We start from the raw sequence: 26,103 nt of genomic DNA on the forward strand, positions 1-26,103 counted from the left end.
GGACTTTTTCATCATCTGGGCCCCACTAATAAGGCCTTGCAGAGGCTGGACTTCTGGAAAATTTCACCAGACATAAACCTAGGAAAAATTATCTCTTGCCTGTGCCATTTGTTAGAAATATAAACATTTCATACCCACTCATTACTGCAGTTCTGGAATTCCTACTTGAATCTCCATTTTGTTAGTAATGGTAACCTAGTTTACAGGAATCTATGACTTTGAAATAAGGTCATATCCTGATAATTAGCTGTGATCCATATTTTGTACCTAATAATTAGCTTATAGCCGCAGTGATAATTGGGCCCTACATTTTGGGGAGGTGGCTGGCATATTTTAAGAAAACCAGGTACTCTTCATGTGCTCTGATGGTCTCTCTGCTTTGTTAAGAGGTTGTTAAAGTAAGAACCATCACATAGGACAAAAATGAATACATTCGCTCTCGAGGATGCAATTAAAAACAGAATGTAAACATGACTAATGAGGCGATTAACTTTTCTAGAAATATTATGCAGGAAACTCAATTCCTGAATGTAACATTTCCATGCTAAGAAATTCAGTTTGGTGGCATCAGTGACCAAAGGGATCTAAGAAGAAAAGACATTGCTACTGGCAGGGAAAGCCAAGGAGAGCAGAGACGACCATGAAAAGCATCCATTTCTTTCCAGCGTGATCTGCCTAGCTAGGATACATCTGCCATTATAAATGCTCCCAGGAGTGGCTGCTGTACATGTGCTGTTTTGAGTAATTTTTTTCAATGTGGCACTCATAGAACAGCATTAACTCAGAAATCAGGAGTTCTGGGTTCAAATCTCAACTCCATGAGTCACTGCTGAGTGGCCTGGGATGGTAGATGTCATTGCTTGATGTGTCTGTGAAATGGGGATAACGTTTCCCGCCTCATGGACTATGAGAATCACATGTTCTAATGTGCACAGAGGTTGCCTGGCATGGAGAATAGCAGGCCAGAGTGTCCTGAAGAAATTGCTGTTGCAGCTGCAGAGTAGGGAGGGCATGAGTCATCTCTTATTGCAGGAGGAGACTCTGCCACAAGGCAGGGGTTCTAGCAAGAAGGAGTCAGGAGTCAGGAACCTGGGCCCCACTGCACTCTCTGAGCTTAAGCCAAGTGTTCTTGGGCACTGGTGCCATGCTTTCAAAGTCCATAAAGTGACAGCATTCACTAAACAATTCCAAGGCATAGTTTTAGGAACCCAGCACTGTTCAAGGCTACAAAAGAGTTCACATTTTTTCCCCAAACAGTTTGTAACTAAACAGTCTCAACTTCTCCAAATGTGATCTGTTCTTGACTTACTGGGTACACAGCTATATAGGTGCCCATAATTGCACTGCCATTAAACAGTCCAGTCTGTAGTCCTTGAGGGTCTCTGAGCTTTGCAAACATTCTCCCGCCCCTCTTTCTCGGTTCCCATCCAGGAACTGCTCCCTACTCTAACCCATGTCTGTGGGCATTGATCCAACCTTTGGGTTCTATGAGCCAGGCCGAGGATACAGAGCACAGTCCTGTCCCAGGGAAGACAGGAGGCCAGTGGGGATGACGGACCAGAGACAGATAAGGCTAACTCTGTGGGACATAGCCTTTGACACACAGGTGTACCCGGGACCCTGCAGGCAGAGCAGACAGGTTGGCAAGAGAGTCAGAGAAGGCTTCTTGGAGGAGGTGACACTTAAGCTGAGTCTTGGTCATCCAACCAGCCATTCATCCAGCCATCAGTCAGCAATCATTTATCGAATCCTCCTATGTGTACCAGGCACTGTGCTAGTTACTGAGGCTATACTCCTGAATTTTCACATAACTCCTCCAAATTTGAGAGTCCCTGTGGCTCACTCCAGTCACTCACACCAGTGTCCATTCTGCCTCCCTGACATAACTTCCCCAATGTGGCCTTTCTTCTCAAACACCCCCCCCCCCCATTCTAGGCTCTCTCTCCCCATCCGAGTTCAGCTCAAAGCCATTGGCACACTCAAGTTCAGCCTCTCCCCAGACCCCACTGTGCACATCTGCTCCTGCTGGGGCCACTCACTCACCTCCTCATTTGTATCCCTATTCGACTCCCTTGAGCCAATCCCACTTTCCTCTCTCTTACACCTTATTGTGCCAAGGACAGCACCAGACACCGAGAAGCCTGGGAGAATGGTTAACTAGGTGCCAGAAATGAATGCTTCTTCCTACTTGTTACCACTGTTCTAAGAGTAGCATGAAACCAGAGCATGTTTTATTTTCTTGTTCGAGGGGATGGAAGAAAAAAGGAATCATTTACTGAGCATCTATTACATGCTAGGTGTTGTGCTGGATGCCTTAGTTTTATCCCTCTTTTAACCTCCACCACAACCCTGAGGGAAGCATTTTTATTTCCTTGGCTGTATGTGCAGAAATCAAGGCTCAAGGAGGTTGGTTAACCTGTTGGGGGGTCTCACCACTAGTTAAGTGGCAAAGCTGGGATTTAAACATAGCTATGTGATTCAGAAAATTAAGCTCTTCTTCCTCCACCACAGTTTTTCTCAAGAACACATGCCCTTTGCTACCTCCAAAGACCTGCTTAAACACTGCAATCTGGAAAGATAAACAAAACCTGTTTGCCGTGCGATGGTGGCTCAAAATCAGGTGAAAATCCAGGGCCTCCTCAAGGGAGAGGTAGGCCCCTCCGAGCCAGGATTTAAGCAAGTAAGATAAGAGGAATAAGAAAATGGTTTCTGGACATTGCCATCCATCTCAGAGAAACCTTAGATAGGAAGCAGCAGGTGATGAAGTGAAATGAAATTCTGAGGGGGGAAAGAAAATGAAAATGGAGGTTTTACACATCACTGAGCTGCCTTCCTATCTGGAGGGAAAACCCAACATTAATAAAACAGAAAACCTTCAACAAAATCAAAGCCACTTTTTCTGTCAAGTTCAGAAACAACAGTACATAAACCTACAGGCGTTTCCCCCGGAATGTTCCAGAAATAGCTGTGTTTCTAAGAACTTGGGTGGAAACCGAACTTGGGATGAACTAGTCCCTACGACCCACATGAGGAAGCTGCCTTTGTCACTGGGGTGGAACAGGAGCGGTGTTTTCTTCCTAAGTGCACTCCTCCTGCCCACCCCTACCAGGGCCGTCCTTCACAGGGAGTTAACAGCAGCCAACAAACGCTCAAGTGCACAGGGGTGCCCGCAGGGAGTCAACCTCTCTAATAAATTTGTCTACGAAGAAAACACACACACACATGCACATGTATACACACAATGTGCATGCACACACATATATGCACATCCATACACACATCCATGCACGCACACAAGCACATGCACAATGCGGACTCTTGTGCCTTGGCTCTCCTACAGACAGATCTGCCTACACTCGTCAGTCAGTATGTGGGGCTTTTGTCTCCTCGCCTGGTTACCAGGTAAGGACCTCTGGCAGAGACAGGGGGCAGGTGGGGGTGTAAATGGTATGAGAGGTGGTTCCAGCAAAGTCTGTGGGGACAGACAGATCCAGGTCAGAGAGTTACTCCCACATTTCCCAGGTTAGAAAGTAAGACGTGCCCTGGGATTTCCACATCGTATGTTCCTCACCCAGCCCCTTGGGGTGTAATCACCCACCCTCTCATTATCACCAATGTCTCAGCGCCTGTCAAGGAAGGAAAAGCCTGCCTACTTCTCAGTTGAGGGTAAGGACTAAATAAAATGACAGTGTAAAGTTTTTGGAATAGGGAAGGCTCTGGATACATGCGTGGCCTCCATGCTGTGCTCACCCTCCCCACATCTGGCCCAACTTGAAGGGCCGGCTCACCTTCACCTCCTTCAGGTAGCCTTCCTTGACTATGGATCCCCAAGGATATCTCCCTCCCATGCATTCTATGGTATGGTTGGTCACCACCAGCCTCTGTCTGTGACCACTCAGACACTTGTCCTGTGAGAGAGAAGCATCCATGGGGGTTGGGATTTCCCAGCAGACTATAGCTGCCCAAGAATTGGCCATAGTAACCCAGGAGCACTGGGCCCAAGCCTCAGTCACAGGCAATTAGTAGCTATGAATCTTACAGACAAGGCATTCGATCACCGGAGGCAGCGGGGAGTGAGGTGAAGGGGAGTGGGGTTAAGGGAAGGAAAGGTTCTTTGCAGGTACTGCGTCCCTACTACGTGCCAAGCATTTTACAGTAATCATCTCATTCCCTCCCTATGACGGCTCTCTGAGATAGGTATTATTGAGTCCCTTTCACAGATGAAACTGAGGCTCAGGCAGGTGAGCTAGTTATTTTCCAGAGCCTCACAGCTCAGAGGGACAGAACTGGAAGCAGACCATAGTGGGAGGAAGGGAAGACAGAGGAGGGAGGTGGTGAGTGGCGAAGACAGAACTCCAAGAGTCAAACATGAAAGACAAATCTAGACTCTTCTCTCTGCTGAGCTCCTGCTTTGAACAGCCCCTGCACTGGCCTCTGCCTACATCCCTCCCCTTAAGGCTCACCATCATGCTGGAGGCACTGGCACTCTTGGGACTTGCTGCACACTTTTGTTTATCATGCCCAGTGAAACCTAGTGAGAGAGTTGCTGTGGCCCTGATCTCTGTCCCCACCCAGCTGACCAGCGAGTTTATCCTCAAATACAATCCAGTAACTCCCGAGAATCAGAATTGGAACTAGATTGCTTTCTTCTAATAAAATTTACAGTGTATACAAATTCAATTACATCATTATGTGTGCCGATGGTGGCTGGAGGGGCCAAGGTCACTTACACACATTCATCACCGGAGTGCAGATGCCAGGGGTGTGAAATTACCTCCTGCCCAGACTTCAGAGGACAGCAGAGGCACTGTGGGAGCACAGCGGGGCTGCAGACTGTGAGGGGCTGGCCTCTTGGGTGGGGAACTGCTTGTGTTCAGGCTCCTGTGTCCTCCCTGCACCCAGGAGTGACAGGGAGCCCCAGGGGATATAATCAAAGTCCTGACTTCCAATCCCACCCAGACGAGGGGTCTGTGCTCACCCCTGTACGTCCATGGTTGGCTGTGCTTTCTTGATGGCAGCTGTGTCTGTCCCTACCACATAGCCTGCTTCTGCCCTGCACAGGGGAGGGAGAAATTACATGCTGTGCCCACACCCAAGGCATGCTATTTTAATCTTCCTGAAATCCTCATTGTATAGAGTGGGGTTGTCAGGGAAGGAAATTGGGCTCAGAGAGGTTAGGTAACATGCCCACAGCCACACAGCTTATGAATTGAGAACCTGTGCTTAGAAAGAATCCAGGCTTGTTGGGCTACAGAGCCCATGCCAAAGATTTTCCAAGAGGGAGGCAGGAAGGGCTACACTTCTAAAGGGAAGCTCAGAGAGGCAAATGCGTGCCTTATGGGGTGTTTCCAAACCCACTTCATGGTAGTGGGAGATACAGCTAGCTAGAAAGACATATTTTAAGCAAGGGTTTCCTTTCCCCATCCTCCCAGGAAAACTTATGATCTGGCAAACACAGGTCTATAAGAATAAACCAAGAATGGAGTGAGAAGCAGATCTGGGCCCTGTGATAATTTGATACCAGAAACATTTGAAGAAAATATTGGTCCTCTATATAGGCTCAACCAGCCAGGCCTGGAGAGAGATAAAGACTTCATTTCTTCATCCATTGAGGGGCATTTGACCTCCCTGACCCTCAGTTCCCACTAAGCCAATGGTTCTTGAGTGTGGTCCCCAAACAAGCAGCATCAGCACTGCCTGGGAACTTGAGAGAAATGCAAATTCTCAGGCTCCACCCCAGAACCACCAGCAAATCTGGGGGTGCGGCTCAGTCATCTGTGTTTCCAAGCCCGCCAGGGGACTCTGAGGCAATGGCCCTCAAGAATGCGTGCACACTAGAGTCACCCGGGGAGGCTCTACAATAATCGTGAAACCCAGACCACGCTCCAGATCGAGGGGCTCCCCATCTCTGATGTAAATGAGGTGAGATGCAGGCCTCGGTGCTTTTTTGAAGCTTTCCAGGTACAGCCACGATGAGAAGCACTGTACTCCAAAGATGATCCCATGGTCCTTGCAGGGAGTCAAGCGCCTGGACTAAGACTGCAGATGGACAAACCCAGGTGTGAACACGTCCTCCTCATGGGTCCTTGTGGCCAGCGGCCAGCCCTATTACTCCTGCTTCTCCCCCCGTGTGTGGGGTAGGGCCCAGCAAGTATGCAGGTGGCCGTGGATGAATGACAGGAGAGCTGCTTAGGAAGATGCACAGTGGCTGTGCCAAGGATGGATCCAGAACTGACCAAAGGCAGGAAAAGGGCTTCCAAGTTTGATTTTAATGGGGCTTCAAAAAGGTCTGTGATATTTCATCCAGGTCTGATTGTTTCTCATCCATCAGAAAAAGTCCTGAAGGTCTGCAAACTTGTGCCAATTGCACAGGCCACAAGATTGATGGCTTCTCCTGACAGCCTCTCCCGAGGGCAATTTGCCATTGAAACCCCAGTTCTACCAAAGACCTTGAAGCTGTTCACACCACCAGCCTAGTCTGGGCTTTGAATGGGCATTGGAAGCCAAGTTTCCTGTTTCCTTGGAATTGAAGGAGGCTCAGGGGGAGGGCAGGGGCCAAGGAGTGGGTGCCCATGTCAGGCCCCTGCCTGGGAATTCTGGAGGCTTATGTGACATCCAGGACAACCTCCAAAGTCTCCTTTTGTCTTGCTGTTTCTTTCTTTGATGTCACCGAGCCTTCGCATCCATGTTCACCTCGACTTGGCCTTCCACCCCTAACAGTAAGAACAATGAGGATGAAAAGGAAGCAGCCACCAGCACTAGGTCCAGGGCAGCTGGTGATTTTCTTCTTGTCCTTGCAGACCCATTCCCCACCTCTCTCTTTTGAGGGCAGGAGGCTGACATCTAGGGGCTGCTTCATCCAAGCTCCCTTGCCCTCTTCTCTGGCTGGGTTGGACCAAAGGGAGGCACCTGAAGGAAAGTGAGGGGCAGGAGGAGTGACAGGCTGGGGTGATCCTTGCTCTGTCCCCCTCTCTGTGGGTCCCAGGGTGGTCCCCTGTACTTCCACACAGGGTCATAGCTCCTGCAGCCCAGTTCCTCTCCTGTAGCCCCAGTGACTGCCCCTGCTAACTGTGCTCGCCCCTTCCCCTCAGCCTCATGGTGCTAGTGACTCCTACACTGCCAGCCTGGCTGTTTGGCTATCCCTTCACTGGTGTCCTTACATTGCCCATACTTTTGAACCACGTGAAACTACTGTTTGTAGGTCAAAAACGGCCAAATCACTAGCAATTTTATATGGTTCAGCCTAGTAAATCGTCCCTTCCTTAAACTGTCTTTAGTTAATCCCTCCAAGTGGGTCTCTGTGCCCTGTACAAGCCACATGGCAGGCCTGGTGAGATTTTGTTAGCATCCATTCACAGGCAAGAAACAGGCTCAAAGCTGCACAGACGTGTCCAAGGTCATCTAGCGTAAGGTTGAGAAAATAATGACAGGCTGAGTGCTTCCTGTGTGCCAGGCACTGCACTAAGAGTTCATACAGAAGATCTCATTTAGTCATCAAAACTGAGATAAATGACTACCCACTGTACCCACTTTACCAAGGGGGACTTCAGGGACTGGGAAAGTTAAGAATAACCTTCCCCTGGCGCCTAACCCAGGGACTCCCCTTTGGTCAGACTCAGCCAGAAGCAAAAAGGCAAGGAGTCTACACAGGTAGCCTCCCGGGACACAGAGCAGACCACAGACATGGCAGAGAATGAGCCTGGAGGGACAGGAGGGGAATAACAAACTCACATACTTTTGTTGAAGATTAAAAAAGATACCATAAGGGCCCGGCACTGGGCAGGTTGCCTGACTGCAGACCCTTAATCAAAGACCGATTGTATCCCCCACATCTGCTTGCCTCTTCTGCCCGTGTTCCTTCCCACTGAACTATCTCACCCTGACACTGTGTCAGTCACTGACACTGACAGATTTAGTATAAGATGAGGTACACAAAAAAGCTTTAACAGGTGATGGGGCCACACTGGTGGGGGGTCAGTAAGCCTGGATAATGCCAGGCTTTACTGGAGGGAGGTGAAGCAGCTGGGGGAGGGGATGTCACCTTTCAAGGGGTCACCAAAGCCACCATTGTCTCAAGCATCTCCTTCCCATGACTCTAAGTTCCTGTCCATCCCCAGGGACCCCACTGCACTTCTCTTAAAGTGATGCAGTAGACAAAATGCCTGGCACCTGTACCTCCTAACTCTATACCCTAGACCCCTTACCTGGCCTCCTGCACTCAGGGCCCTCCCCTGAAGGGTGGTAACAGCCCCCTCAGAGGGGCTAAGATGAAAGAAGATGGCAAAATAAAATGTGTAGCCCCTAATACGCATTTAATAAATGGCTGGTTCTGTTCCCTCATTCTGGAAATAATATTTCTAATCTGGAGATTATAATTACTGGTTTAAGAAGGGAGGCTAAAACTGTTTATCATTGATTTTACATACCTTGGGTTAGAAAACTTGCCTTAAAAGATGGTTTTCTTGATTTCACTGTTAAATTCCAGGATATCCTTGACAACGGGCTTCAAGAAGACAAAGAAGTCAGTCAAAGGCCTCTCAGAGGGAGTGAGTTGAAGACAATTTACTCCTTTTTATTCCCCTGCAGAACTGGCCTTCTGCAGGGCCTGCTGGTCATTGTGTCCTCCCTAGAGATGCTTTCTGCACATGGGTCAGAATGAACTCCCCATTCCCCACACTGCCAGATCCCTTTGATTATTGCTCTGGCTCAAACTCCAGTTCCCAACTGCAGGTGCCCCCCACCCCCCCACACAAGAGATGGGGCCAGTGTACAAAGACCAACACGGGGTGGGGTGGGAGGGTGGGGGGCTTACTAGTACCATCCAGCTAAGCACCACTGGTCCAACTAGGAGGGAATGGAGATGACGAAACAGGCCAGAGACCAGGAAATAAGTCTAGGTGAGCCAGAATCATGAGCAGGATCTGAGTCTGATCTTTCCCACTGAGTGTGGCAGGGCCCCAGGGACCAACTGAGGCAGCAGGAGGGCTTTGGCCTGGGTAGGAGTGGACAGGGAGTCTGCAGGCTCCCCTCTAGTCTGTTCTGAGGACTTTAACCCAGGGACCACCACCAGAGGAGGGGCTCTGCATAGCTCCACCCACTGATGGAGACAGGCCCCAGTGGGGTGGAGGGAAAGATCCGGGAGACTGAAGTCACTATGCCCAAGCTCACAGCCAGCTCTACTCACTAGTGGTGTGACCCTAGGAAATCTATGTAACCTCTCTGCCTCAGTTTCCTGACATGTAAAATGGGGATGATAAAAAGAGCACTATCTAACAGGGCTATTGTGATAACTAAATTAATATATGTAAAGCACATGAACAGGGCTGGCCCCTGGTAAGTGCTGCACTGGGTCAGCTGCCATTACTGCTCGCAGAATGCTGGCCAACTCTGAGGCCACCCTGTGCACAAGCAGGACTTGAGGAAAGCCTTCAGTCTCACCATAGCTCACCATGGGGATGCTGGCACAAGGCCCGAAATTCTACAGCAGAGCATTCAATCTTGTATTCGTTCATTTAACTATGGACTGGGCTGTATCTTCCAAAGTATGTTCCATGTACAACTGTGCTACACAAGTCGACAGTATGAGTTATACTATTTTAACAGGCATGTATTTTTAAAATTTCCTTATATCAATATTTAAGGCAAGAAAGATCAGCTTTCCATTTAAGTAAATCATGACAATATCTCAGATAAGTTTAAGTCCCCCTTTAGATCACATTCCTTAGCCATATTCCTTCCTCCTCCTTTCGCCTCTCGGTCGCCATGGGAACAATATCCTTCTGGTCAATTTTTTATACTTTGTACTTTAACTTTAATAACCATGCATTTCTTTATTTCTCTGTATCATTATTTAAGGCAAGTAATAATTATTTCTCATTTGTCAGGCTGGCAAAGTTTCCTTAAATTAATTTATATAAGAAGGTAGATTAAAGAAATATTATGTAAATAGAGAGCACAGGTAGAATATATGCAGCCATTAGAACGAGTGAACTAGGCCTATGTATCAATATGGATATATAGTTAAGACATATAGCTGAATGAAAAGAACACTGCAGAGAAATATATATTTAGTGGCATCATTTATGGAAAACTTAAAATATACCCAAAATACTACTACTAATACTTTTCATGACTACATATATGCATTTGTAAAGGTATACAAAATGGACTAGAAGAACAGTGTTTGTCATGAACAATAAAGAGGAAAGAGAAAGGCTTGTGACGATAACTGATATTCAAAGAAAACATAAATTATTTAAATTTTTAAATTTCTTTTTTTTTTTTTTAAAGAGAGAGGCAGAGACTTGAAGGAAATCTGACACTGTGTTAGCAATCTGGATTGGAAGCAACATGGATGTTTACTTAACATCTTGCCTGTTTCTTTATTTTCTAAATCTTTCACCATAAATAATAACATAGATGGTATGTAAATGTGCAAAACTCACAGAAGGGACAGCTAAGGTGGGGGGATGGGAGACAACACCACGCTAGACCAGCTGCCAAGTTGCAGGGATGTAGAAATGATATGTGTGTCCCTGCCCACACAGTGTGATGTCTGAGTGAGAAACAGAGAAAGTGAGCCAGGAAAGCCCTCTTGGAGGAGGTGACACCAGACCTCATTAAGAATCAGGGTTGGCATCCGTCAACTGATGAAGGGATAGATAACATATGATGTATCCATGCAATGGCATATGACTTGGTTTAAAAAAAAAAAAAAAAAAAAAGAATAGGGTACTGATACATGCTACAACATAGGTGAACCGTAACATTATGCTAAGTAAAAGAAGCCAGTCACAAAAGGTGGTTCCATTTTTATGAAATGACCAGAATAAGCAAATCCATAGAGATGGAAAATAGATTAGTGACTGCCAGGGGCTTGGAGGGAGGGGGGATGGGGAAAGAGGGGCAGTGATTACTAATGGGTATAGGGTTTCTTTCTGGTTTCAAATACATAATGAATCAAATGAACTTAACTGTGAATTGACTGCTAATGTGTATGGGTTTTAGTGATGTTCTAAATGTTCCAAGAAATTCTAAACTGTTCTAAAATTGATTGTACTAATAGTGGCAGAACTCTGCGAATATATTAAAAATCACTGAATCATGCTCTTTAAAATGGGTTAATTCTATGGCATATGAATTCTATTTCAATAAAGCTGTCATATGAAAAAAAATAAAGACTCAGGGCTGGGGGGTTGGATAGAGCAGGAAAGAGGGACCATGACTGAGGTCAGCTTAGCCTCCTCACCCCAGCCGAGCAGAGATTTCTCTCACCCCCTTGTGCATACACTGCAACTAGGGATACTGTGAACACAGTGGAAATCCAGACAGACAAGCCCTCTGCCTTGGTGCAGGTTCCTTCCTGGTGAACCGAGAGAAGCAATAACACTAATGGCATAAATGATATAGATGTGCCTTTAAAACTTCACAGGAGATGGTCAGGTCCAGAAAGTGGGGAAATGACTTTAGGTAGAAGGAACAAGAGGGGCAGGGGACCAAGGCTTTGCCAGGAGTTTGTACAGAATATAAGTGCCAAAGGGAAGGGATCCAGAGAGACAGACAGACAGAGAGACAGACAGAGGCATGGTCCCCTGATGACGGTACATCTGCCAAGGCCCAGATGCCCATCTCTCCTCCCCACTTCTCCCCATAAAGGGAAGACTACATTTCTTCTGGGACCGTCTTCACCAAAGATCTTTCTAAGGTGGAAGTGAGTTCTCCTGTTGGCTCCCAACCTTCGGAACACGGAAAGAGCAGAGCCTGCCTAGAAGCCTCTCCTGCTGATGTGAACTGAATGGTTGTGCAGAAGAGGTGACCATCTCAACCGTAAGCTGGCTGTACGTGGCCAAGTGACTCTCACAGACAGTTGGGAAGTGGCTTTAGATCAACGTGGTTCAAGTCAGTCAATTAAAGTCACAATCACAGCTTGCACATCTCAAGATGATAAAAATGAACAGTTACATCTCCCCAGATCTCTGGATTTAATGTGATAAATGGCAGGGGTAATATACTGAATGGAGAGCTCACAGAAACTCCAGTGGAAGGCAACTCCAAGCTCTATTATGAGACTTCTCCACTCGGGCTCTCTGATTTGGAGGATGCTTATTTCCTGCATTTATCACTGCCACCCATGACAGAAGTTGAATATCAAAGCCCCATTTTCTTCCTCATCCCCGCCCCCCCATCATGCGAGACATGAAGGATTCACAGCTGGGCCTGCCCAACAGCCAGATTCAGCACACTCTACCTTGTAATTGTGAAAAATACTCTCTCCCCTTCATTGGGACTGTCACTCGCACTGCATTATCAACAGCCTCCAAGCCAAGACTTTATTCTTTTTCTCTTGCCACTGGGTTCAAACTGAATAGGAGTAAAGGCACATTTCTAAAGAAGTGTTCCATTTTCTTTAATCTCTTCAAATTGCTTGACTACTCAAACTTTCTTTCCACCAGTGGGAAAAGCCACCAGCACTGAATGAAAACATTCAGACCACCGGCAAAATCTGGATACGAGACGATCAGGTTGCTTGGTGAAGGAATACTAACATGTGCACATGTGGGGACATTAGTCCCTGGTCTTCTTGTTCTACCTCCCAGGCACAGAAAGAGCACACAAGAATCATACTAGGGGTGGAAATCTGCTTCTGAATATATCATACCTTGTAACAGTTCCATTAAATAATTTGACCACATCTCACCTATGCAAATGAGCCTTCTGGCTCCTTCAAAAGTTTCCTTTGTTTGCACATTGGTCCCTCAAGAGTGTTGATGAAAACTTTTCTGATGTGTTTCTATGAGAAATGACAAAGGAGCCAAAGAGCACTTGGATTGAGTAGTAGAGTCTGTTTCCGGGGAAGACTGTCCCAGCTGTGTGCACAGGGCATTGTGTAAGGAAGACATTGCTCCCCGGATATGGGAAGGAAGGCCCTGCTACAGACAATGGCTGATGCACAAGACAGAGGAGGCTCAGACTAGATGAATTCAAACACTCTACCATCGGGAGCTTAGTAAGCAATACTGTCAGTTATGTAAGTTCATCTAGTACAATGTCTGGATTACAGGAGATGAACAGGGAATTTTACTGTACAAAATAATACTTAATGTTGTAGCTTTTGATTTCTTTATATATTTTTTCAAGTTTTCATTTATTATTTTGAGAGAGAAACAGAGCGCGAGTGGGAAGGGGCAGAGAGAGAGACAGAATCTCAACAGGCTCCGCACTGCCAGCACAGAGCCCATGGGGCTCAAACCCACAAAGCCATGAGATTGTGACCTGAGCCAAGAGTCGGACACTTAACCAACTAAGCCACCCAGGCGCCTCTGTAGCTTTGATTTCTTAAAGCAGCTTAAAATAAGGGAAAGAAAGTTCCAGTTTATCTAACTCGAAATAATCTAGGCATAGTTCAACATTTGTGATCCTTAGTAAGTTGTTGTTGCTACTGTCTTCCAGTTGAGTTGAAATGGTTTCATTCATCTGTTTATACTTGTTTAGTGAGTTACATACTTTACAATGCATATGCATTTACTTTATATATATGTGCACGCACACACACACACACATAAAATATACATCTATACACATCAGACAGAACTTCCTCCTCGAGCTTAAAATCCAGCCTTCAAATTGTCTTCAGCCCCACAAACTACCTGTTGGCAGTGGAGAGACATCAGGGCATTGTCGTGAAGAAGGAAATCAACAGTGTTTTTAAGGCAGGCCCTAAATCTGAATTAGCCATGAAAATGTGGTGCATGGGTTTAAAATAAATTAAAAACGAATTTATTTATAAATAGGTCGGCATGTTTTTAATATTGTTAGTAATAATAACAAAGATATTAATATACAAAAGATGGAAGTACAAACTAGAGATATCCATGTGACAAGGAATAGAGAATTAGACCCAAAAACCTAAGCATGCACAGGAATGGAAGCTGCAGAAGAAAGTAATTTGGCAAAATGTACCAAAAGCCTTAAAAGTTCTCTCTACCCCCTGACCCAGAAACTCCATACTTTAGTAATTTATCTTAAGAATATAGTCAGAAATTCACAACTAAGATTCATATTCAAGTATGTTTACCACAGCCACATTTACAGTAAAGGAAAACTAGAATCAAAATATCCAGGAAAAGTAAATGGGTTAAATAAATTGTGGTGTAGGCAAGTGATGGACTCACACCCATGACACAACCAATGAATGAATGAATGAATGAATGAATGAACAAAAACCTGTCAAAGAAAAGCAAGGAGTAGGAACTAGCCTGCCAGATAACTAGGAATAAGTGGCTCAGATGGTCGGGATTAATGAAGTTAAGTAAGAGCAATCTCATTGGGATAGATCGGTTTGGCACATAATGTGCTTTCTCTTAACAACTGGTTAAACCATGTGAAATTGTCAGTATTGGATCACTTTAACCAATAACACAATTTCATATAGTGTAACCAAATACATCTTCCCTATCTTTAATGAAAAGACTAGAAACAATGAAAACCCAGTAGCAATGAGCACCCCTACTATCTAAAAAAATATTTTCCAGGGGCTGCTGGGTGCCTCAGTCAGTTAAGCATCCAACTTCAGCTCAGGTCATGATCTCACGGTTTGTGAGTTTGAGCCCTGTGTTGAGCTCTGTGCTGACAGCTCAGAGCCTGGAGCCTGCTTTGGATTCTGTCTCCCTTTCTCTCTGCCCCTCCCCTGCTCATTCATATTCATTCTCTCTCTCTCTCTCTCTCTCTCTCTCTCTCTCTCTCTCTCTCAAAAATAAATAAACATTTAAAAAATTAAAAAAAAAACATTTTCTAAAAAAAAAAAAGACTCCTTAGTAAAATAGCTAATTGTAGGTCTGGGACAGAAGATGGACAAGATAAGCCTAGAATATATTGTCATAACAGAAACCAAGGATGTCATCAAAGACTATGGAACTGTGTCTCAGAGAACACAGGTGTCATCCTAAGAAGCTTCCACGAACCAAAGATGGGACAATTTGAGCATCAATAATATTAACTGAAATGAATTGAAGCACATCAAGTATATTAAATCCATGCATTCGAAGAACACAAAACATGTGTTAGTTTCTTTTGAGGAGAAAAGATTAAGGAACTAATTCTCTATTTTGAAAACTGCTCACCAAATAATTAATGAAGGGAAGTTTATCTTAACAGAGGTATTGCAGCTACTAAGTGCAGAAGGAATGATAAAATTGGAATATCACTATTCCACAGGTACCGATAAAATAATTTATTAGGCAATAAGCATCGCTGACTACCGACATAGCAAAAGTAAAGACAATCAGACATTACATACGATCATGTAAATATGCTATACCACACATGAGGTCATCTTACCAAAACTTTGTACCAGACCCTGGCAAACTGCCAGAGCTAGCTATCGATTTACAGGAAATACTGAGGAGAGAGGAATATGTTATGAGGATACCACCAAGACACAATTTCAGATTGTGAGAAACTCTACAGAATAGATTAACATAAACTACAAGAAAGGAAGAGAGAGAGAGAGAGAGACAGAGAGAGAGAGGGAGAGGGAGAGTGAGTTTGTGTGTCTCAAAAGGGTACTTTTAAATTAAAAGATGCTTAGAGACCTATCAGCCAATTGCAATTTATGGACTTCATTTGGAACCTGATTCGAACAAACTATAAAAATCTTTTATCAGCCAACAGGGCTTATAAACAGTGACTACATGCTTTGTGATCATAAGGAATTATTACTATTAGTGTTTTAGGAGAGATAATGGCATGGTGTCTATGTATTTAATAAACTAATTCCTTATCATCTAGAGATCCAGGCTCACATATTTATGGGGGGAATGATATGATGGTTGACAGGTATTTCAAAATACCTCCATGGTAGGCAAGAGAGCCGCAGATAACCAATAATGCTGGACCCGGGTAACAGGTACAGAGAGGTTTATAACAGTGTTCTTTTTTTTCTTATTGATGTTTGAAATTCTCTAGGTTCAAAAGTTTTTCTAAAGTTTGAAAATAATAATTAATAATGTTAAATTGTGCCCTTAATGTACTCGTTTTCAGGAAAAAAAAGATCCTATAAAATTGCATTTACTGCATGACTTCAGATTAGTATATAAATACAGTTGTGTATGTAACACAAGAGAAAAGACTCAAATTATATACTTCAAAATGCAGGCTGTAATTATCTCAAGGTGTAGGGATTATGTAACTTTTTTATTTTCTGTATACATTTCTGTATTTTGTACTTTATATAATTATATATGTTTTAATAAAAAAAATATTGCTTGCTTTATCTAGCAGCGTTACAGTGTTCAAGAATTAGACTAAATATGCCCCTGTCCTTAAATCAGTATAATATAAGGGGCACCTGGGTGGCTCAGTTGGTTAAGCATCTGATTTCAGCTCAGGTCATGATCTCATGATTCCTGGGGTCAAGCCTCACATCAGGCTCTGTGCTGACAGTTCAGAGCCTGAAGCCTGCTTCAGGTTCTGTGTCTCCCTCTCTCTCTCTCTGCCCCTCCTCTGCTCATGCTCTGTGGCTTTCCCTATCTCAAAAATAAATAAGCATTAATTTTTTTTTAAATCAATATAATCTAAAATGTAGGTCAAAATTCATGATAATATGCCAAACATTGGAAACATTCTGATGAGTGACAGAATGTCTTGCATTTCATCTGGTGTGCCACCTCCTATAAAAATAAATTAGCATCCTCACTGATGTGATAAGAGCAATGAGGGTGAGCAGAGCATTTGATGATGTGATGCTGTGATGTGGACATTGACACTGTGTTCACTTCACGCACCATCAGGAAGAAAAGCAGAATCTTACAATGCAAATCCAAACATTTCCAAATGTCTTGAGTTGTACCCAGATTTCAGGCTTTTTACCTACACATCTGTATTATGAGACAGTGCCTCAGGATATCATTATTTCCCACTTACTTCAAACAGAAGTATCAACAAGAAAAAGTATAGATGTACAGTGCCATCTGATTCTCCAGGACAAACACTTGGTGAGGTCATGGGCTTCCTCTAGGCTTAAGCAAGCTATCTCAGATCTGGTTCTCATTAAAAGCAGCATAAATCACTCTATGGATTTGGGGTGGGTTGTAAATATTTTAGATAACAGAATGGAAACAGTTGTAAAAAGTGCAACAGAACATAAGTATAATGTACATGATTGCTAGTGCTTCAGAAGGTAAGTGTTCAACCACTCATTCACCATATACTACTTGGCATCTAGTCAGGCCAGGCACTGGGCAACAACGATAGGCAAATTAACCCTGCCCCTGCCCTCGCAGAGCTCACAATTTCCTGGGAGAAACAGGTTTTAATCAAATAAAGAAACAAGTATATAATTACAAGTAGTGATAAAAGCCATGAAGAGAAAGAACAAGGTGTAAGCATGACAGGGGGCCTGGCCCCATGCGGATGCTCAGGAAAGACCTCTTCCACTTGAGATGTGAAAGTCATAAAAGTATCATATGCCATCCGTGCAGCTAGGAAGGTGGGTTGGAAGAAAATCTACCAGGAAGAAAAGAGCTGTTCTAGGGCAGTAATTTCCAGACACAAAAAGACAACAAATGTGACTGGACCCCATGTGAGGAGCTTAGGATGAGGCTAGAGGGAGGCAGAGGGAAGATCTTACTGTGACCTAAAGGCCATATTACAAAGGTCAGTCTTCCAAAAAATACAAAAACAGTAGTTCAAAGGGATACATACACCCCCATGTTTACTGCAGCATTATTTATAATAGCCAAATTACGGAAGCAGCCCAAGTGTTCACCAATAGACAAATGGAAAAAGAAGTGAGATTTATACACACACACACACACACACACACATACACACACATATATATATACACATACACTCACACATACATACACACACACATACATATACAAATTTATGCATATGTATTAGAATATTCAACCACATTAGAATATATTAGAATATTCAATTTCATGTTCATATTCATAAAAATCAATGCGAATCTTGCCATTTGCAAGAACATGGGTAGATCTAGACAGTATAGTGCTAAGCACAATAAGTCAGCCAGAGAAAGACAAATGGCATATGATTTCACTTATATGTGGAATTTGAAAAACAAAGAAAAAAAAGGTAAGCCAAAAAACAAACCCTTAACTACAGAGAACTGATGGTTACCAGAGAGGAGGTGATGGGGGAATGGGTCAAACAGGTGAAGGGAATTAAGAGTACAATTATCATGATGAGCACTGAGTAAGGTATAGAATTGTTGAATCACTATATTGTACACCTGAAACTAATATAACATTGTATGTTAACTACACTAGAATTAAAATAAGAAAAATAAAAATAATTTTTAAAAAGTTCAGTCTTAGGCCAATGAAGCATTGTAGGAAGATGACTGACAACATAGTAATAATTGCCTACATCACCTAGCACTTTGATGAATCAGGTACCCTCCTGAGAATTATAAGGATTCCCTCACTTAATCTGAGTAACAGCCCTATGAGACAGGCACTATTATCAAACTGAGGTGGAGTGATCAGGGCAGAAGGAGATCAGTAAGACTCCAGTGTCAATAAGACATCAGTTCCTACGACTAGTTAGATGTAGAGCTTGGACTCAAACCCTGACTCCAAAGCCCGCCCTCTTGCCATGCTGCTCTGTCACTTCTCCATGTTCAACTGACCAGTGTTGGCAATGGACAGCCGGGGCAGGGTGGAAAAGATCATCTAGGAGACCATTACATCACTCATTTCCTATTGCCCTATGCACTTTACGAAAAGCTTACAGCACCATGGAGAAAAACATTCCACCTTTTGAGCCACTAAGCCATACTTAGTCATTCCCTTGATAAGGTGCCACTAGGATCTCCAAGCTCTCTTCCAGTCTTGAGACTGATCAGAATTCCTAAGGATGCAGAGATTCAGTAAAAGTTCATTAGCTGACATAGTCAAGGGGCTGGCACTCTGGCCAGAATTCAAAGCCCCACAAGGAAAATGTTTATTTCAGAAGAGTTCCAATATGTATGATTACGCAGAAACAATGTCCTTTGTGTGTCAGTCATCTCTCAACTGGGTTAAAGGTAGGCTCCTGAGAATTCCTATGAAGACCCCTAGGGGCAGAAGGTCAAGAATGGGATGGCAACGCCCAGGGAAGGAGCCTTGGGTGCAGATAGATTGCATCTTCCCCAGAACAGGGTAACAGTCTTTCAGTTCTAACTTCTATCCTACACCCTGGGCTTTGCATCAGTAATATGCCTAACAGCCACCCTGAGAGGTAGGCATCACAATCCCCACTTCAAGGATGAAAAAGTGTGTTTGGATCTAGGTTTTATTTGACTTAGAGTCTTCACCTCTAGAATGAATGAATTATTGAGTGAAGAGATTAGAGGGGAAAAGGTGATTGCTATCAATGGATGTCAAACTCCAACACTGCCCCCCGAAACCCGCGGTCCTTCCTCCATGCTCCTCACTCTCTCAGAACACCACATGCTAGATTTCCCGCTGAAGAAGATGCCAATGAAGGAGGGGACAGTAGGGCAACCTCCCCTAAGCCTGCAAGCCCTCTGGGGTCAGACCCAGCAGTTTTAGGCATGCTACATGTGCAGTGCATTATGGAAGGATGAGGATCATTTCCCAGGAACAGCACAGGGTACCTCTATGGCAAGGACAAGCCCCATTTCACCCTTTGATTCTGATTTGGCATTTGAGACTCCTATGGCCTCTGGGATTTTCATTCCCACTTTCTCTGACAGAATGATGACATCCCTGTTATAGGTTAATGACTGAAATATGAGAATTCCCATGAGATGCTTCCCCATAGCACCACCCTCTCCCCCACTGCAATAGACACTCTCTATAAAAATCATTTGCTCCTTTTCACACTACACTTGGATTTAAGGATTCATTCAGTTGCCTCAGGCTGTCACTAAGAAAATTACTTATTAATTTCTATGCACCGCAGAGCTATCTCTAAAACAAACAGAGAGTTGACTCGGGATTGCCAGTGTTAACCCCCCTGCTCTGGCGTTGTCCTTTCTGTCAGAGCTGGGAAACGTTTCTAATACAGAGTCATACACATTTTATCACATTTACAAAATGCAAATTTACTCAACATTAATTGAAAACGTTCATCGGTGAAGTCTTGAAAGTTTGCACCCCCTAAAGCTGTTAAGGGACTAATGAGAGATGTTTTCTTCCATATATTATGATGCAGCGATTTATTTCAATCTCCTCCTGTCTAAAAATAATAATGACTCAGTAGATTAATGTAATCTTTGATCTTCAGCCCTTTACGAATATGAAGAGCACTATGGACCTTCTCCCCAGTAAAATCCATCATTTTACTCAGGTATGCGCATTTGCACACAGAAAAGATAATTTTGCACAGACATACAAGACAATTTCACATATTTCCTGGCTCACCTGACAGGCTAGGAGCCCTAAAGAATATTCTGCCTCTCTCTTTTTTTTTTTTTTTTAGTCCACTAATTTGTTTATTAAACTGATGGCGGCTTGTTTCATTAGTGGCATCTGTACTGAATGAAGGAGGCTTGCGGAATGAGCCGTGTTTGTATTTATTTTCCTGCTCACCAACTAAATTATCAGGTGTTCTGCACACACTTTAAAAATCAGCTAATGGCCTCTAGAGGGGACATTTTGATAAACGCACCATTAGAATGGGAGAAAAGAGAGAGAGAGAGAGACATCACGCCTGGCATCCCAGAGAAAGTACAGCAGAAAAGGCAGGCTCTTCTCCACGGCCCAGCCCCTGGCACACAGTAGGTGTTCAATAGATAGGTTTTGGCTATCACTGTGGAGCTGTTGTCTTTGCGGACACAGCAACGGATTCCTGCCCGGTCCCTGCTGCGCCTATGTTGACCCCGCCACCAGGCTCTGTCCCTTTGGTCTACGTAGGAGGTCTGTGCAACACCAGCATTCTCTCAAGATGTGTCTCAGAACATGTCTCAGTTTTTATATACTACTACTATGTGCCAGGCCTACTTCTTTTTAACACTGAAACAACTCTCTAAAGTAGGCATCATTAATCCGATTTTACAAATAAAAAAACCAAAGCTGAGAGAGGTGAAGAGATTCGTGCTGGCTTACCGGCTAATAACTGGTACGGGCAGCTTCAGCTGCCACCTGACTCCAATGTTCTTGCTCTAACCCAAGGGCCAGGATGCCTCTCCCATCCCTACAGCACTAATACCCAGAGGAATATTTTGTTACTTCAACTTCCATTTCATAAATGGGGAACTTGAGGGGCAGTGAGACCAAGTGACCTGCCCAAGGTAACACAGATGGGAAATGGTGGATGTGGGCCTGGAAGCTGGTTTCCTGGTCCCTGGGCCACTGTACATCCTGCAGCATGCCCAATGCCCCGCTGGGGGGAGGCAGTTATGATACTTACTGGCCCTAGAAACTAGGCTTGATAGGAGCAAAGACAAAGCAGAAGAATAATAAATTTTAGGAAGACTCATAAAAAGGCTACATGTGAAATATATTTTTTAACAAATTAATTTTTCCCTGTGAGTAAATTTATGGGCCTCTTCTCCCCAGCAAGCCTTTTCATTTTGCACAGACATAATTTTCACGACAAGCCCTATGCAATATGTTAAGGGGCAGCATCTTCCTTTCGTTCTCCTTTTATCTGGGGTGCAGAAGAAGGAGGTCAAAGTGTCCCCCTTGCCTCTCCTTGGGCTTGTCTGGGTACACCACAGCATGTCGCAGTGTTCCCAGAGCCACAGAGTACTAGGACTATGAGAGGGAATAAATCCTCGAGTCTAACCTCCCCATTTTACAGAGGGGCCTGGACGTCCAGAAAGAGGGGCGACTTGCCCAAGATCATCAGTCATCTGTGCAGTGGCTGAGGGCATAGAGCCAGACTGCCTGGTTTGAATCCCAGCTTTGCCTCTTACTAACCATGCAACTTTGGACAAATTCATTCAGGCTTAGCACAGAGTTACTCAAAGATGTAGGAATCTTCTCTGGCACATCTCAAATCGTGCAAGCTGCAAGCCACCTGCTTTCTTCCCAGGACCAGCTTTGGAGGCACCATCTCATTTAGCTGTCAGAGTGGGGACCCAACTCTAACAAAGATCTTCTGAGTCTGTCTTCGCTCCATTACACCAAATTCCAACTCATGTAAGTTGTCCTCATTGTCAAGAAATGCCAGGAAGAGGGAAATTACAAATATCCCTTGATATTCAAACCTATACAATTGGATAGCAAGAACTTGGGTGCTTCTCCCAAATATAGAAAGTCACTTAACTATCTGAATCTATTTAGTTCCTAAAGTTGGAGAGCAAAGCTATCCAAGAGTTTGGATAGCAAAGGATACCTCCCCTACCACAAAATGTTTATCTAATTTTTTTTTATTTTTTTAACCTTTATTTTTGATACAGAGAGACAGAGACAGAGCATGAGTGGGGGAGGAGCAGAGCGAGAGAGAGAGACACAGAATCTGAAGCAGGCTGCAGGCTCTGAGCTGTCAGCACAGAGCCGGACGCGGGGCTTGAGCTAATCAACTGTGAGATCATGACCTGAGCTGAAGTTGGACACTTAACCATCCGAGCCACCCAGGCATCCCTATCTAAATTATCAACCCAAATTTGGATAACTAAAGTTCAGATAACAAGAGATGCTCCCAGGGACCCTTCCAAGTGGCCACCATGACTTAGGGAGACAATACTTTAGCCACTTCAGGGATACGGAGGCTACTTTCCTCTACTACTTGAGAACTGTATGTTACTCCTCATTAATAAAGAACCAGGAATAACTAAACAAGGCTCTTCATATCTTCATGGTCCAGAATGTCTTCCCCTATTTTACTACATGTAAAATCTAGTTTGATTTACAGCATAACCAAACAGAAGCAAAACATGACTCACATTGGCTTCCTGGGAATGCCAGCCTTTCAACTGGATTTATTTGAGGCCCTTAAAAAACATTCACATGCCTGTTGAGATCTTTGGCAGAAGGGTGTCCTAGCCTTTTGACATGGCATGTTGAGATTTTCCAAGATGAATAAAAGTATGAAGAGGCAGTGTCAAAGTTGACGTCCCCCCACCTCCCCAGCAGAAGACCTGACATGAAAAAAGGAAGAAAACCCATCCATTTGTCTGGGTCTCCTCTCTCCCTCAGCCTAATTTATGCTGCAGGGCTGTTATGCTGTTTCTCTGACTTTAATAATGTGTCCCACTGAAGGGAATTCAAAGCAGAAGATACAATTTATCTGCCATTTGGGGTACTTAGTGAAAATGTTGTTGGGCATGTATTTTTTAATTAACAATTCCAAAAGTGTATTAAGGAATTTTGATTTCAGTTAAATTATCTCCCGTAAGATGACAGGATCCTTTTTCTTTTCTTTTTTTAAGTTTATTTATTTTGAGAGAGAGTGTGTGCTCACGTAAGCAGGGGAGGGGCATAGAGAGAAGGAGAGAGAGAATACCAAGCAGGCTGTCAGCATGGAGCCTGACGTGGGGCTCAAACCCACAAACCATGGATCAAGACCTGAGCCAAAACCAAGAGTTGGATGCCTAACTTACTGAGCCACCCTGGTGCCCTTCCTTTTTCCTGTTAAAAGACTTGAAGAGGGGGGTGGAAAAACACTGTATGCCAGGTACCTGACTAGCCCTGTGTATTTCCCATGCTAAGGCTGTTTCCTCCATGGGATCATGTGGGGGACAGGTTCTCCACAGTCCCTTTGGCCCAATGTGCTCTGAGTCTCTCACCTATGTGGTGGGATTCAGCCTTCTGGGCTCCTTAGAAGGAAATGGAGCCTGCAAGAGTGAACCACAACTCCCACCTTCTGTCTCCTTCCTTGCTTCCTGATGATAGAGCTCAGCACATATGCAGTTTTAGAGAGTCGGTGTCAGGGAAAGAAGAAAGAGCAGGGGTTCTGAGGACACCAGAGGTAGAACGTTGGGGCAGTTACCTAACTCTTCATTTCCATCTCTCTGATGGGTATTATATCATCTGTCTCATAAGAGAGGTACGTGACATGAGGTGAGGCAGCTGGTACAGTGCCAACACTTCAGAAGCACTCCAGACAGGGACTGGTGACTTCTTCTCCATGGTCCTACTGCTGTTCCCAGCTCTGCTGTTTTTGCCAGCACACAACTCCTGACGATTATCGGTGCTGCCGAATGCAGTGTTGGAAATGTGTCTTATCACTGAACAGAAAACAGAAAATGTGGGGCCAAGGTGAAATGCTAAGAGAACCCACTGAAGCTGTGACCTCTCAGAAATAGCTTTGGCTTGTCTGAACTCAGCCTTCAGGGACGCCACAGGGTATCTGCTGCAAGTCACTCTGTCTCTAACTTGGGTCTTCAAAGATCTGCATTTTAACTAACCAGGTGATACAAAGGGATTAGATGGGAAGCAGAAACAAGGAAGAATCCTAGAAGGATTGAAGAGTAATGATTCCGACACAAGAAATGAAAATACTCCAAATTCCAGAGCTTTGGAAGAAATTTAATTTTACAATTTATACTATCTCGATATCTGTACTATAGCATTTCTTACCCGTTTTGTATTGTGTATTTCTCACATATAGATAGTCCCCAAGCCTAGATTCTCTATCAACTTCTTAATGCATTGAGTTAAATAGTTTTAGGAAGACTGTTCTGATGCTTCACAGTGTTTTTATGACAACGACTTCAAATTTCAAACAATAAAGTTAAAAACCAACATGTGGGGCACAGGCCTTGCACACATGAGCCAGATATTCTCATCAGTTCTTCTGTTTTCCCAGCATCTTCTACAGATCGAAATCCAACTGTGAATACATACCATATGTATACCAGACTTTTAGTCAAAAAAAAAAACATTATTTTTGGCATCCTTAAAATGTAAAAATATAAGGAAAAAAACCAACAAAGGAGAGAATTCATTTCCCTTAAAAAAAATCAATGCTTCCTTCTTCCATTTATTCCAGACCACTCCTATTTTCCCTCCAAACAGACTGAAATAACCTTCTAGAATGCCTGAGAGAATTACTGGATTCTCAGAATGAGAATGTTCTGTATCCTATGAGATTTTTGGGAAGAACCCGCATAAACGAGGAAATGGAAACAATTATTAAACAAAACACAGCATGAATGTGGAAGCAACCCACAGGATGCATCATACAATTCCAGAAAGAAGGCCTAGGTGTTCTGCATGACCTATCCCACACTAGTCAGCTGTATTTTTTAAATGTATCATAGAAGCTCCACCATTCACTCTACAGGAGTTATGCCCTTATTAACCATAGCTTCTGTGATGGTTCATCTATATGTCAACTTGACTGGGTCATAGAGTGCCAAGATAGCTGGCAAAACATCACTTTGAAATGTGTCTGTGAAGAAATTTCCAGATGAAACTGGCACTGAATCGGTGAACTGAGTAAAGCAGTTTTCCTCCCCAATGCAAGTGGGTACCATCCAGTCTGCTGAGGGTGCAAAGAGCAAAATTCAGAGTAAGGAGGAATTCATTGCTTTCTGTCTGACTTCTTGAGCTGAGACAAGGATCTTCTCTTGCTCTCAGAGCTCCTGGTCCTCAGGCCTTCAGACTCAGACTCAGTAACACCACTGACTCTGCTGGGGCTCCAGCTTGCAAACAGTAGATCGTAGGACTTCTCATTCATCCTCTGTAATTGCATGAGCCAACTCCTCATAATGAATCCTTTCATTTATATAATCCCATTGGTTCTGTTTCCATGAAGAAGCCTAACACAACTTCCAAGACAGAAAACTCAGTTTGGAACATTCTTGTTTTCTCAAACTTTATTCCCTTGGCTGAGCCCCCACACTCCATCTGCCTTCCTCAAGGAGGGAGACCCAGAAGCTGCCCCTCTCTACCTGTTTAGAGTCTGGAGCTGCAGTGACGAATCACCACACAGTGGGTGGCTTAAAATAAGAGAAACATATTCCTTCACAGTTTGGGAGGCCACAAGTCCAAAGCCCAGGTGTCAGCACCATGTTCCCTCTGAAGGCACTAGGCAAGGGTCTGTCTATGCCTCCTCTCACCTCTAGGGGCTCCCAGCATTCCTTGGCTCAGGCCTGACTCTACCTCTACCTGGTCACCTCCCCTGTATCTCTAGGTGCCCTCTCCTCTTCTTATAAACATACCAGTAGCTAGATTTAGA

At 44.1% G+C, this 26,103-nt stretch overlaps 1 protein-coding gene across 1 annotated transcript in view; it reads right to left on the reverse strand.

The window, feature by feature from the left end:
* CLSTN2 (calsyntenin 2) overlaps positions 1–26,103 on the reverse strand; it is a 603,610-nt gene that overhangs the window by 490,242 nt on the left and 87,265 nt on the right. The window lies entirely within an intron of this gene.

Source organism: Panthera onca, chromosome C2, assembly GCF_046562875.1.
Source record: "Panthera onca isolate mPanOnc1 chromosome C2, mPanOnc1 haplotype 2, whole genome shotgun sequence".
Taxonomy (NCBI): Eukaryota; Metazoa; Chordata; class Mammalia; order Carnivora; family Felidae; genus Panthera; species Panthera onca.